Source organism: Sardina pilchardus, chromosome 19 (genome assembly GCF_963854185.1).
Source record: "Sardina pilchardus chromosome 19, fSarPil1.1, whole genome shotgun sequence".
Taxonomy (NCBI): domain Eukaryota; kingdom Metazoa; phylum Chordata; class Actinopteri; order Clupeiformes; family Clupeidae; genus Sardina; species Sardina pilchardus.
The window spans coordinates 21594769-21609549 of record NC_085012.1 but is presented as its reverse complement, the minus strand read 5'-3'; the positions used below and the strand labels follow the sequence as shown (position 1 = coordinate 21609549).

The following is a 14781-nucleotide window of genomic DNA, read 5'->3' as shown; positions in this document are numbered from 1 at the left end:
GGAAATAAATGAATATTTCACATGCAGAATGTTGAAATATCCCTGAAAGGTCAGAAACACTGTTGGATATTCTCTATTGACCATAGAATATTTTTTTCTCTTCAGAGATATTGTGCATATTTTAAGGTGGTAACGTGTAAGCAAAATGTTGTACAACTTAGAAATACAATACATAATTGTAAAGGTTCACAAAGCTAAGCCATATAGAGAGTTCACATCACACAACACAGTATGTATAAAAAAAGTATAAAACATTGAAAAAACTGCAACTGTCCTGTATTAAAACCGCTGTGCTGTGTTGAAGGCAGTCAAAAAGTCCGAGGCACACCGATAGTGAAAAAAGTTAAAAATCCTTTATTGCATTTGGATAAGCCTACGTGTTTCGACTCTACTGAGCCTTCCTCAGGGCAATCAGTGATCACACTCGCAGGTGTTCTTTATAAAGCAATCAATCACTCTGTGTCATGTGATAAGACACCTGACAGGGCACATTAAAATACCCTAGTTGAAATACAATATTGACAGAAAACAAAAAATAACAAATAAACTTTGGATCACCAAGGTGGAGACTAGACATATTAGAACCCACATAATGCCATACAGAAAAAACCCAGCATACCAGTGTTCTACAGATTACGAAGCATGTAGGCATTATTTCATATAACAAAACATCACATTATTAGTAAACATTTACTTTCAATCACAGAAATGGTGAAAAGTAAATTTCCTCATTGAGGCCCGGGTGTGTGGTGGCTTTAAGTGCATGTATCCAAAATGTTTCCCTTTGTAAGAGGCGCTTCAGTCGGTCTCCCCCCCTGATGTCTTTTTGAACTACCTCAATGACCATGGCCTTGACCTGGTTAGTGTGGCCAGCAGTCTTGTAATGCTGGGCCATTGGATAGTTGGGGTTCTGGGTCCTGATGGCATTTTTGTGCTCAGCCAGTCTTTGTCGGAACTTGCGTTTGGTGCGGCCAACATAAAAGCAACCACATTCACATTCTAACCTATAAACCACAAAGGTGGTATTGCAGTTGGCAAAGCTACGAACTTGGAAACTTCTCTGTAAACCTGTTGTCTCTCACGATGTTGTCGCAATGGTTGCAGGCACCACACCTGTAGGTAGCCTACCTGTTGGTTTGGGGAATTGGAAAACAGGTTTGTTGGCTGGCAGATGGCTTCTGACCAAGGCATCCTTCAGGGTTGGCGCCCTTCGGAAGGAAACCATGGGAGGCTCTGTAAAAAGTGTGGAAAGGGCGTCATCACTCAGTAAAAGTAGGCCTATAAAACATTTTTGATCAATTCAGTCTAAAGGTGGATTAGATGAAATTAAAGAAACAAAAATAAATCCATCAGTAATTGAAGAATTCCTGACTTGCGTATTTCCTGGAGGGGAGTGATACTCGATATTCCTGTTTTTTTTTTTTTTTTTTTAAATCGAGTACTTGTGTGGCAAAGTGAATGGTCGGCTTCACATTCTGCAACATGACGACTACGCCATCTGAGGCCCTTCCCCTCAGAATATAAACTCTTTGAGACTGGATAATGCATTGAGCTACCAGGCAACACAGGTTCGGGATCATAGAAAACCAGAGAGGCATGTGTTCCAAAAATAAACTCTTATTTATTTACATTAAAAACATGAGTGAGTTCTTTCCAGTGTGGGTTCGCTCAAGTCAGTATTACTCTCCAGTGTGGGTTCGCCAACAGCAGTAGTACTCTCCTGAGTGAGTTCGCTAAAGTCAGTAGAGGTGACTATTCAGGGAATGAGACACTCGTGATTAAGTAGCACTCCAATGCACAGCACTCAGTTGTCACAGCAAACAGTGAAAGCACAATCACTCACGCAGGCTTATGGTGACAAATCATGACACACAGTGCAACAAGCTAAGGAATAGGCTAGCCTCCACAACCGAACTGAATTCGTAGTCACTCGTGAGCAAACAGCAGCACACCTGTCGTCACTTCAGTTAATCAATGAGGGCTGACTTCGTGGTGGCTAAACACAGCCAATTTAGCAAACAGAATGGAACAGACGAAACACACACAAAACAAGACAAAACAGCAGCGTTCGTCGGAACTGGGACCAAGACGCCTTGATGTTGCCGCTCCCTGTTACGCCCGAGATCTGCTACACAAAGAACATACGATTAAACCCACACAATTTTACATATTACTTTAAAAAGGTTTAACGTGACGTACCGCTCTGCTGTGGCCAGTCATACGGCCCATGTTCAGCGACTAGCTGCACTCCTAAACCCCAATGTTTGAGTTGGCCCACTAAATGATACAAACGTAGCCAACAACAAACACAATAGGCTACCACAATCACCTACCGAGAAGTCGGCGGACACACGGAACCGGCCAGAGGCGAAGCCAATACGGGGAGCGGTGAAAGTTGAAGTCAGGCAAACGATGGAGCTACGACGTCGGCCTTCAAAATAAAGGCAAAGACTTTATAGCCGCTCCCACGTACTGATTGGCTCACCTCCAATTGCCCAGAACCACTCAGAAGGGCACTGCCAAGCTAACTAAAAAGGGGCATGAACCTAGTCCTGCTACGCTTGCTAGGAGCCTACGCAGGACAATAGTCACAGTCACTGCCGCAGATCCTCTCTTGGAAAATTACTGCAGTTTCTATTTCACATAAAAACAGAAGTGAGAGGTAAAGAAGCGACGAGGACTTGACTTGGCTTTGATGAGACTTGGACTTGCCCTTCTTTGTCTTTACTTGGGGCTTGATTTGGACTTGGCTGCTAAGATTATGACTGGAAAGGCCCATACAAATTTGTTTCTCTGAAATGAATCCCACAGGGATGTTACCACTCCATGATTATGTGAGTATAAATCAGTATGTTACAAGTTAAACTGGTCGACAATGAAGTTTTTTGATACCCTTATACTTTCTGATTGTGTTATTGATGGTTATGGTAATGTGTATTCGGTTAAAACATATGCAACAGAAAACTGTGTGTGTGTGTGTGTGTGTGTGTGTGTGTGTGTGTGTGTGTGTGTGTGTGTGTGTGTGTGTGTGTGTGTGTGTCTATGAAGCTCTGCAATAGAAATAATGGGTTCTGGGAGTTTGTGAAAACATGTCCGGCAGTTTCACTTTCTGATTAGGGAAGTATAAAATGTCAGCATGCTGTTTTCAGTCAGTATGAAAGTTAAAGTTAAAAATTAAGTAACAAAAAACATTCTTACCTTCTTACTATTGTGTGAGTATTGATGTATCTTTATGTGTGAATGTGTGTGTGTGTGTGTGTGTGTGTGTGCGCGCGCGCGTCTGTGTGTGTGTTTACAGATTCATCGTCTGAAAGCCATAATTCTTTCATAACACTTTTCTGTGATGTTTTCAGCAACCAGAAAAATTCTGCCCTGATGAAGAGGCTGTGTTCCGTCTTCATTACCTCAGTGGTCTTCCTCACTGCAACCTGTGTGTTCTGCTCTCCCTGTGGTCAATATGAGTATCTAACAGACCGGAGCACATGCTGCCCCATGTGTGACTCTGGTGAGTCCTTTTGAAGCTTTGCTTTCATTCAGAAAATTTGCAAAAATGGTGACTTAGAAAGCCAGACAATGTTGACGGGTGATATCACATACTCTGTTAACCCTTGCAGGCTTCTATGTGGTCAGTCACTGTTCAGAACTGAACCGTACAACATGTGAGCCTTGTCCTGCGTCGTCTTTCACTGATGAACACAGTGGGCATCTTCAATGCAGACCCTGCACAGTTTGTGATCAAGGTAAGCAAAAATAAACCGAAAGCAATTTAGATTATCTAGTAAAAACGTCTGTCTATAATAGTACTATGATAGATTATAAAGAACCTTCATTTTTCTCCTTGGGTGCAGGGTTGAGAGAGAGGAAGCCATGCAAATCCACCTCAGATACACTCTGTGAACCTCTAGAAGGCACTGACAGGATAAAACAAGAGGAGAAACTATCAGTTGGTGTCATAGTTGCACTGGTTTTACTGGGGATCTTTTGCTTAGTATTAGTATTTTGCGGCTTCGCCAGAGTGTTTGGGCCTGGTTGTGCTCTAGCTGTGTGTGAATGTCTATGCGATCTGATTACAGAAATGTTATAGTATACAGTATGGTTATAGTATTTTTGTATGGAAATGGAGTTAATTAACCCTTTTATTTATTTTGCACCCTTAGGACTGTTGGGGTCAAACTGTCTCTGTACCTTATTCTGGTATTTAAAATCAATTGAGAAATATAAATGTATTCAAAATGTATTGCCTTCATCTCAATTTCCAAAGAAATTCAGATAACATGACATGATCAAGGTGAATTACCTTGGTAGACTCAGCACTGTTTTAACATAATAAATCCTTGGTATTAGACCTGAAGATACTCTATTTGTTACTTTTTTTTATCTGTGTCTTTTGTTGGTAAAATGCAGGCTCATATTCTACAGATTATGTTTAAATATCAACATAGTCTCAATGGGCTGATGTCCCAGACATGGATTCATCCAAAAGATTAAAATTGCAGTAGGCTTTTTTAAAAGTATATTTTGTGGGGCCTTTTGCCTTTATTCCTATAGGACAGTAGAGAGAGAGACAGGAAGCAAGCGGGAAACTGGGTCTCCTTGGGCACTCGGATCCGTATATGGCATGAGCACTTCGACTCGGCGCAGTAATATCATCACTCTTGCACTTGCAGTTTCACTTTGGGGTGAGGATATTACTGCGCCGAGTCTAAGTGCTCCCAAGTGTTATTCCGCCACACAATATAGTTATCCCTCTTACCTGCTTAGAAATGCACCACGTTTTATTTTGTATCACCATACTTGGCCGTGTGACTACTAGTGTAACTGTATTTTAATAGGGAAAACATGGAGGTGTTTGGTCGCTTCTAACTTCATCTCTGTTTGGATCCTAATGAATGAACTGGGCTAGCTAAGTGCTATCAAAGTAGCGCCGCGCACCAGAGCCAGTGAGTGCACGCATTGAAACGTGAGAGGTATGTATGAACTCGTCTTAGTTAAGGAAAATTACATGTTAATTACGTGGAAATTAAGTGAAATTAAGTGAGTTTGGCTAAGGAGCACTGCGGTGCCACTCTGTTTGGTTTCAAGTTGTTATAAAAGCGATTTTTGCTTCCATTTTTTTCCTAAAAATGCCAGACTGTATGCAGTGGCTGCACAAAATAAGGAGGGAAGGATTTTTGGTAAGCACAACATTTGGTACAATTGAAGCACGTCTTCAGGTACTTGTTGACAGCAATGTCAACAAACAGGAAAGCCCATTGCTGTCAAGCAAGAAAGACTGAAGGAAACACCACCCCCTGTTAGGCTCCCCTCTACCAATAAGAGAAGAGCGGGCGTGAAATCTGAGAGGATGGCTATTTTTACTTTCAGATTCAGTAGGAGCGTCGTTGGTAGAGCTGGGTGAAAACGTATTTTTGTTCATAAGGACATTCACTGGAAATCAACAGGGATGTCCACATATAAGTAAGTATCTAGAGCCTTTCTAAGATCTAAGCATAGACATAGTTTCAAATAAGATCTGACCTGTTTCTGACCAGCTTTATCCTTCCTCTTGTGTTAGCCCAAGTCCAATTAAAGGTCAACTTAAGATCTCAAAATACTCCAACACATTGAAGAGTTGAAGAGTGTCGTTCATGCATGCGTGCACACGTGTGTGTGTGTGTGTGTGTGTGTAAGAGAATCCCACTTCATTGAAAGTTTAGTGTCTCAGCAAAAATAGAAATGCCTCCAAAACAATGAGGATTCGGAGTGTTGTGCATGCATGCTAATGTGTGTGTGTGTGTGTGTGTATGTAAAAGAGAGAGAGAGAGAGAGAGAGAGAGAGAGAGAGAGAGAGAGAGAGATAGAGAGAGAGAGAGAATGAGAGAGAAAGAGGGAAAGAGAAATGTTGATGCGGAGCTCCTGTTAACTGTAATGTTCTCTCCCAAACATGTTCCGAACATAAGGGGAAGATTGTGGTAATACCTGAGCAGGTCTTCATCCATCCTGATGTGGAAGCTGGGCTTCATCTTCCTCATCTCAGTAGTCTTCTTCACAACTGGTTCTGGATTCAACCTCCACTGTCGCCCTGATGAGTATCTCACAAACCAACATACATGCTGCCCTCTGTGCAAGCCTGGTGAGTCCGTTTGGATCTGAGCTAAGTCATATTATTCAACGGCTCTTCATAATGTTGCAGAATGCTCCATTCACTTGAATGGGCCTTCCCGACATTCGGAGGTCTGATATTCCTCGATAACAGACCGTTGCTAAGAATAACAGACCACTGCCAAGGAAAGGTTTTGTACGCCTTCTTATTTACATCTTTCATATCACTCCACAAGTAGTCCGTTCACTTCTTGCAGTGGAAGCAGACGGTTGATCAGCTATGTTCCAAAGAATGTTTGATTTAAGTTCAGCGTGTGTTGTGAACTATTTGTTTCTCAGCAAAAGCCATGATAAAAACAGCAGACCTAACAAATGCATGTAAAGAGTCATATGATGTCGTTCATGTATCATTTTGTTTGGGCAAGTAGCTGTCTAATAAGCGGGATAAAGTCTTCAGGACAAAGCAAGACCCCTGATGGGTCAGGGTCCTGTTCTATACTTTATCCCTTACTTAAAGGGATATTCCGCCATTTTTGGAAATACGCTCATTTTCCACCTCCCCTCGAGCAAAACAATCGATATTTACCTTGCTCCCGTTCATCCAGCCATTCTGTGAGTCTGGCGATACAACTTTTAGCTTCAGCCTAGCATAGATCATTGAATCGGTTTAGACCATTAGCTTCTCGCCTGCTAGCTTCATGTTTAAAAGTGACTAAGATTTCTGGTAATTTTCCCATTTAAAACGTGTCTCCTCTCAAGTTAGAAAGTGCAATAAGACCAACTGAAAATGAAACCTGGCGTTTTTCTAGGCTGATTTGACATGGAACTACACTCTCATCTGGCGTAATAATCAAGGCAACTTGCAAACTACTGGCACTACTACTGCTTGTTGTCTATGGGGACTATTTTCAGATGCTGCGTACGATATCACTGCGCCTATGGTACGTTTGCAAGTTGCTAAGAGGGAGGTGGAAAATGAGCGTATTTCCAAAAATGGCGGAATATCCCTTTAACACTGTTACAGTAATAACAGATTGACAGTGTCTCTGTATATCTAGCTTTTGTTTTCATTCTGGTACTTTTTAAATGTATTTAAATGTATTTAAATGTATTTGTATTTTGCTCGCTCCTGCTTCCCTCTGTATTTGTCCCACCCTCTTCACAGCTATCCTGCCCTTCAGTTCGGTGGTGTCACTCTGTCCTCTGTAGTTTCCTGTGATTTTTCCAATTTAAATATTTTTTGTTGCTTGGTATTTCCTGCTCTGAAATATGTATTGTAAAACAGTCAAGTGGGTGCACATATAATGCAATATACATCAATATAGAGTATTATGGAAGTACAGTATATGTATTGCAATGATTAACTGCAATATGTTATGGGAATTCTGTTTATGTTTCTTTGCAGGATCCTGTGTGCAAAAAAACTGTGATGAGTTCACCTCAACAGCCTGTGCATCCTGTCCCCCGTCAACGTATACTGATGAGCCCAATAGTCTACTAAAGTGTGCGGCCTGTACAGTCTGTGACCCAAGTGGGTGAAAACATGTATGTTGTCAATGAGAAAATGTGATTTGTATTTTGTACCATTTGATTTTTAAGTGTGTCAGTGTGTTTCCAACAGAAGCGGGCTTAAAGGTCAGGAGGACATGTAGCCCAACATCAGACACACTCTGTGAGCCTCTAGAAGGTCACTACTGTACTGACCCAATCAAAGATGGCTGCCGAGGAGCTCTGAAACACACCAAGTGCTTATCAGGACAATATATCCTAAGGAGAGGTGTGTTAATTCTCCAAAATGCTAAAGTATGTGACACATATCTACACTCTATAAAGCAGCTCTTAAAACAAATCATGGAATTGGAAAATATACGTTCAGAGGTTTCTAAATCTGTTATTCATAGATAGTCCATGAAGTGACTCATTTAAACACACATTTGCACGCACACACACTTGCACACACAGGTACAGCCTCCTCTGATACAGAATGTGAGACCTGTGAGCATGGCAGCTTTTCAGATGGGTCCTGCAGGTCTCAGTAAGTCTGCCATCTATTGATTACTTTAAATATCCACTGCTTTTTGCATTCATTTATAAAATAATTAGGGCCCGAGCACCGAGTCGCGGCCGCTGAGGCAGCGGCTGCACCATAGGTGCAAGGCCCTATTGTTTTTGCTCAGATTATTATTAATATTATTATTATAATTATTATTATTATGCTCTCATCCTCTTACCCGTGCCACATGTGGCCTTTTTCACCAACTTGTTTATGATTAGTTTCACATTGGTAAGGTTTTGTTTTTACAAGTTTTTACAATTTCTCATTTTCATTCTCACCAGATATGAAACAAACACAGAAGAACATGCAGAAGGGAAAGATACTTTATCTTCATGTGACAAGGCCGTAACTGGAGTAATCGTCGCCGTGGTCAGTTTCATAGCTACCTTGATATTGACATGTGTGGACATAAGTCCACAGAAAATTCTAGAACCTTTAATGTTTACACTGATATGTATGGGCATATGTGGTGGTCTGTGTACATCTGTGTGTGGACTGCACTACTTTTGTGTAGCTGTCAGTGTGATTGGGTGTGTGGGTGTATGTGTCTGTGTGTGTGTTATTAGATTGTGTAGAACACGTTTTATGTACAAGGTGTCTAAAGTGTCTTACACAGACCAACGCAGTACAGTCCAGTAGTTTAACGGTCTAGTCCATGAGGGAATTGTTTTAGATTAGGTACAAATGGTTACTTTTACCAGAGAATGTCTAATAAGGGGAGAACGACCACTCGCTGAATACTTCTGCATGGTACTGCAACTAGAGGGCGATCGCGAGCAAGTGGAGAATGAATGGAGGTGAATGGAGTTTCTCCCAAAATCCACTTTTCTCTGGATATAATTTTTTGTGTAGAAATCGGAATATTGCATGTGAAAGGGGGGTCAAGGAAAATACACACGGCTGAGTATTAGATTTTTGAAGTCCCTTAAGTGCTCTAAAAAGCCTTTCAAACGTGTCAATGACATCATTCATTAGCAGGGTGCTAGTGTGTTATGGGCAACAACGACCAAGCCTATGAGAAACCAAAGGGCCTTAAGAAATTGTTCATTCAACTTTCGACCTATATCCCATATTCAGCTTGCAGAAACTAAAATCCAATTTTCGATTTTTTAATGACAATCAGGTGAAACAGACCAAGTTAGCTGTCTAGCCCCATAGACCCCCATTGTTTGATCACTTGCTCGTGATCGCCCCTAGTGGAACTGCAACAGGAACTGCAGGTACAATGCAGGTACAATGGAGTTAATAGCGAGTGGACCGGCTCTCCATAAATGGGCTCTGCTTTTACTGAGTAAATGTTGGTGGTCAGAGGTCAAGGCCATGGTGACAGTAGAGAGCATTAATCACCAGAGGTTTATGTGATGGTGACATCAGTAATCAGGTTAAGTGATCAGTAGTCTGAGCCTGAAGCCCACCTGTATACTGTAAATATTCCGACTTCTGCTTATTCAGGGTTCTAGCTTAACACTTCGGTTGTGCCTTGTTAGTACTATGTACTTTGAAAACACTTTTCATTAAAAACATTTTAAACATCCTTCATGCCACTGAGCAGGCCCGGAATTTCATAATTTTAGGGTCAAGGTCACTTGGTCTACGTACAGTAGTAGGCTACATACAGTAGAAATTATATGAGTTGAGTTTAGCCTATTCACAGCGGACCTGTATCACTGAATGATAGATAGATAGATAGATAGATAGATACTTTATGAAACATTATAAAAACATGAAACATGACATATTCACCTACATAGAGCTATAAATCGTCTGATTTCAATATTTACAGATATATTAGATGTATTTAACATTTATTCTGTATTTTGCCTGTGAAATCATTTATTAAATAACTGAAACACATTGTAAACTTAAAGCCCAAAGTTAGAGACCTGCATGTAGAAATTTCATTTTCTCCATCGCATAGCACGGCTTAATTAAGTAAAACGACGAATTGAGTCGTGCTGTTTATCACAGCAAATAGTAGCTACTGTAGAATGCACTGTTGAGCTAAGAAAAGGCTCTTTCATGTTACATCTGTGTGATGAGTACTTCTTGAGTAGTTCAACAGAAAAGAATGGGTGGGAATAGGGACGCACATTGTGTGCCTATTTTAGAGTCAAAATGTGAAGAGGGGAGACGGCGGCTAACTTCAACTTGCCCTTATAGGCTTCTGATCACATGATCCCTACAAGACACTTTCTTATTTTTAATCACCAGGGCCTATGAAAATTCTGACTGTGCATTTGTGGTATCTTAGCTCTATCTAATTACACACCACAGTGGCTGGTAAGTTGACCAAATTCAACCGCCAGTGCACAAATTCACCTGCATTTGGCTGGTGGCATGTCCTAATTTCCATCCGTGGTGTACAGTATATATATATGTGTGTGTGTGTGTGTGTGTGTGTGTGTGTGTGTGTGTGTGTGTGTGTGTGTGTGTGTGTGTGTGTGTGTGTGTGTGTGCGCGTGCGTGTGTGTGTGCATGGTTCTGTTTGAGTTTGTGGTTCTATGCATGCGTGTGCACCTCTCTGCATGCATGTATGCGTGCATTTATGTGTGCGTGTGTGTGTGAGACACTGTGAGCCTCTGTGAATACGTGTGTGTGTGTGTGTGTGTGTGTGTGTGTGCGTGTGCATGGTTCTGTTTGAGTTTGTGGTTCTATGCATGCGTGTGCACCTCTCTGCATGCACGCGTGCATTTATGTGTGCGTGTGTGTGTGAGACACTGTGAGCCTCTGTGAATACGTGTGTGTGTGTGTGTGTGTGTGTGTGTGTGTGTGTGTGTGTGTGTGTGTGTGTGTGTGTGTGTGTGTGTGTGTGTGTGTGTGTGTGTGTGTGTGTGTGTGTGTGTGTGTGTGTGTGTGTGTGTGAGAGAATAAGAACACACATACACACAGGGCACTGGGGAGGCTCTCCCTCACCCAAATTCTTCATAGCCTCATTAGTGGTCCTGTCAAGGTCCTATCAGGCCACAATGTTCTCTGAGGGTCCCTGTCAGTGCATGAACATCACAGAACAGAGCAGCTACCGTCTCACTGTTTGTGCAGAATACGATGATGAGCCGTCTAGGGGATATGTCACGTATAACAACAGTGACATACTGTGTAGGCTGGATTCTAAGGGAAATGGCAGTAGCCTACAGCTGTACCGAGTTAAGGACAAGTTTCTTGAGGATATTCTGGTCAAGGTCTTGGACACTAACTCCTCACTGGAGCCACTCGTGGACGATCTGAGGGGCAGACTGCTGGTTGATCTCAACAACTTTCAGATCACACTGTCTGGGTTGACACATGCTGACAACGATATTGCGTTCTATTGTACGGTATGGAGAGGAGCTCAATGCCAAAGATATAGCAAAACGAAACTGATCGTATCTCCTGAACTTGTCTTTGCTCATGATAAGGAGAAAGTGACTCTTCCTTGTATTTCAAAAAGAGAGTCCCCTGACCAAATACACTGGTACACTTACGCTGGGGATGTTTTGCTTACCATTAACCACACCCACCAACAGGAAGTGATGTACATGCTAAACAGCAGCCAGACTGGGGACTACTCCCTCATCATTCCCTCTATGTGTCAACAACACTCTGGGGGGTATAGATGTAAGGGGCGTGACACAATAAAAGACATGATCCTCTTTCTTTGCACCGAAGTCTCCCACTTGGACATGGAGTTTTCTCACGCTGAAAGTGTCCGGCTGGAAGTTACTCCACACTTGAACCTTTCTCATGTGGTGGGGATACAGTGGCACCGTCAGAAAGTTCTGGAACCACAGATTCTGATTCTAGACTCTTTAAAACAAGACCGAGTCATTTTGCCTGAGGATCTAAAAGGCCGAGTGATAGCATCAGATATAAGTGCTAATCAACCTCTGATCATAGCCAACCTCACAGCAGAGGGCAGTGGAGTGTACACATGGAGAATTTATGGACGGGTGAATTTTAGCTTCTTGGCTTGCTCTGAGGGAAGCATCCACCTTGCGTACAGGGATCCGTTTGGGGTGCACTCTCTTTTCTACAGACTGTACGCCCCACTGATTGGCTGTGTGCTGCTGGGGCTGGTCGCTGCTGTGATCTGGTTCAAGCTGAGGAGCAGAAAAGGAGAGCAGACCTCTGGACGTGAGAGAAGAGAGGGTCAGCAGAGTAAAGATGAAGTCCTCTATGATGACGTGGAGATGGCTGAAGACAGTGTCTGACGACAACACATTTTTCTCTGTCTTTGATGTAGCTATAGAGGATGCTGTAAAAGTTCTTAATTCACTGACTTGTAAGTTATTATTTTACTGTCACTTCATCTCTTTTCATAACATGATTCCTTTGACCCATTCATGGGTCATAGTCAAGTGCATGCTTGGCATCTCTGTATATATAGCTGTGTCTCCTCTTTCACTTGACTTGCATATGAACTTAAGTGACATCTCATTCTTAGTCTATAGGGTTTAATAATATGATGTTGGTCCATCCTTTGCAGCTATAATAGCTTCAATTCTTCTGGGAAGGCTTTCCACAAATGTTTAGGAGTGTTTATGGGAATTTTTCTTCCAGAAGCGCATTTGTGAGGTCACACACTGATGTTGGACTAGGAGACTGGCTCTCCATTCTGGCTCTAATTCATCCCAAAGGTATTCTATTGGGTTGAAGTCAGGACTCTGTGCAGGCCAGTCAAGTTCATCCACACCAAATTCTGTCATCCATGACTTTATGGACCTTTCTTTGTGGTCATGTTGGAACAGGAAGGGGTCATCCCCAAACTGTTCCCACAAAGTTGGCATGAAATTGTTCAAAATCTCTTGGTTATATGCTGAAGTATTGAACATTGCTTTCACTGGAACTAAGGGGCCTCGGGGATAGCCCCTTCCTGTTCCAACATGACTGAGTATCAGTGTACGAGCAATTGATTGTTGTATATATGTCTAAGTGTCACATCCAAAACACTGAATAGTCAGAGTGCAGTGTGTGCACATATGTGTGTGTGTGTGTGTGTGTGTGTGTGTGTGTGTGTGTGTGTGTGTGTGTGTAAAGGAGAGAGAGAGAGATGCTGGTGGTGATGGGGTGACTGAGTACATGTCGGTGGTCAAAGGTCAAGGTCACTGTGACTTGGTGTATTGCACTTCTGCCAGCAGATGGCAGTAGAGAGCCTTGCTCACCAGAGCCTTATGTGATGGCCTCTGAAATACCCCGGTGTCTGCTTATTAAAGGTCACTTCTGTTGTGCCTTGTAACTATTCTGTTCTGTTAAAATGCTTTTCATTAAAATGATTTAAGAACATCGTTCATGCCCTTAAGCCCTATCCACCTTGAGGGAATTTCTTCATATTTGGTAGGTTAGCCTTTTACTTGGACCCAAGGATACACTGAATAGAGAAAAGGATGTCACAGATGAATAGTCAAGGTCATTGGGACCTCACATTCTTGTATACAAGATATAGAAGGAATGCCTTGAGAAGATTTCTCCCAATAAAATGTTCACATGATTACATGTTGGTGATTTAAGGTCACTGACACAGGAGACTGACATTGAAATGGTTTGCAGAGGATGACTGTTGGGCAATAGCTCAGACTTTTCTCACCTTTACCTTACCAGGATTTGTTTTGATTATCTATGCATTTCTATGAGAGCATGAAAATCAATCAATATTAAACCAAATCTACTGCATCTTTTGTCATTAATCCGTTTTTCAGACCACACTCAGAATGATCCAAGAGCTTTTCCTGAGCAGAAATGATGTATCACTGACTGACAGATTCTAGGTAGTAGTGATGCGCGGTTCAGCCCATTACCCGCGGATATCCGCGGGTTTACCCGCGGGTCGGGCGGATTTGGGTAGGCCTAATAGTTTTTTCTAAATATTGCGGGTGGGTCGGGTCAAAAAAGTAAAAATGCACATTTCTCACTTGTTAACTTCCGACATATTAGGTGGCGATGCGCCTGCAATACAGGAGGTGTGGTCGAGCGCAAAACATCATTTCTCCTAAATTCAGCACCCAATTGCGCCATGCGTGACTGACTGAAAAAGTCAATCGCGCATTCGCTACTTCATGGACATGGAGCCTAATGATCTGGGATATCGAAGGTTGTGCACAATGCGAGAACACCTCGCTTCTGTCATAGGCTACACGAATAAACAGCTGTGCTTGTTAAATGCTTGGCAGTGTTAAACGCAAAAGTAGGCTAGCCTATGAAGTTGCAAGGGGAAATATGAATGGAAACTTGTTATGAAGATGAGATTTAACACTAGCTATGTCTAGGCTGCAGATTATGAATGGTGTGGAGGAGCGCAGATTGTCAAAATGACCGATCATTGTAACCCGCTGTTGTCCTCATGTGGGCTAATTAGGCTAGGAAAGACGTTAAATGCGTTTTTTCCTTTCCGCGGGTCGGGTCGGATTTGGGTCACAATTCGAACATATTTTTGCGGATTGGGCGGGGCGGTTTGGATCTCCTGAAAAGTCGGGTTGGGGCGGGTTTTAAAAAAAGCCCACCCGCGCATCACTACTAGGTAGGCCTACTGTAGAGCAGGTTGTTCCTTCGCCTGTGCACTTAGTGCATAGCTCTACCTAAAATCTGTGAGTCAGTGGAAAATCAGCATTCCTGTGTGATGAGACATAGATAAGTCAAAATGAAAGTGAAAGCTGAAAGTGAGTTTCACTTTC

General features: G+C 42.3%; 2 long non-coding RNA genes across 5 annotated transcripts; one reads left to right on the top strand and one right to left on the bottom strand.

Moving 5' to 3' along the window:
* Positions 1–331: 331 nt before the first annotated feature.
* On the bottom strand, positions 332–2444 carry LOC134065989 (uncharacterized). 2 transcript variants are annotated; one of them, XR_009936346.1, is made up of 2 exons: positions 2200–2444; positions 332–2125 (listed from the first exon to the last, which is right to left on the bottom strand). It is a non-coding gene; the product is annotated as an uncharacterized LOC134065989 (long non-coding RNA). The 2 variants fall into 2 exon arrangements; XR_009936347.1 differs by having other exon boundaries at positions 2334–2411.
* A 132-nt stretch (positions 2445–2576) lies between these two features.
* Positions 2577–5984, top strand: LOC134066218 (uncharacterized). 3 transcript variants are annotated; one of them, XR_009936393.1, is made up of 7 exons: positions 2577–2834; positions 3354–3505; positions 3615–3740; positions 3849–4967; positions 5131–5174; positions 5365–5457; positions 5940–5984. It is a non-coding gene; the product is annotated as an uncharacterized LOC134066218 (long non-coding RNA). The 3 variants fall into 3 exon arrangements; XR_009936394.1 differs by having other exon boundaries at positions 3849–4194; positions 4833–4967; positions 5365–5978; XR_009936392.1 differs by having other exon boundaries at positions 5365–5978.
* Positions 5985–14781: the final 8797 nt, after the last annotated feature.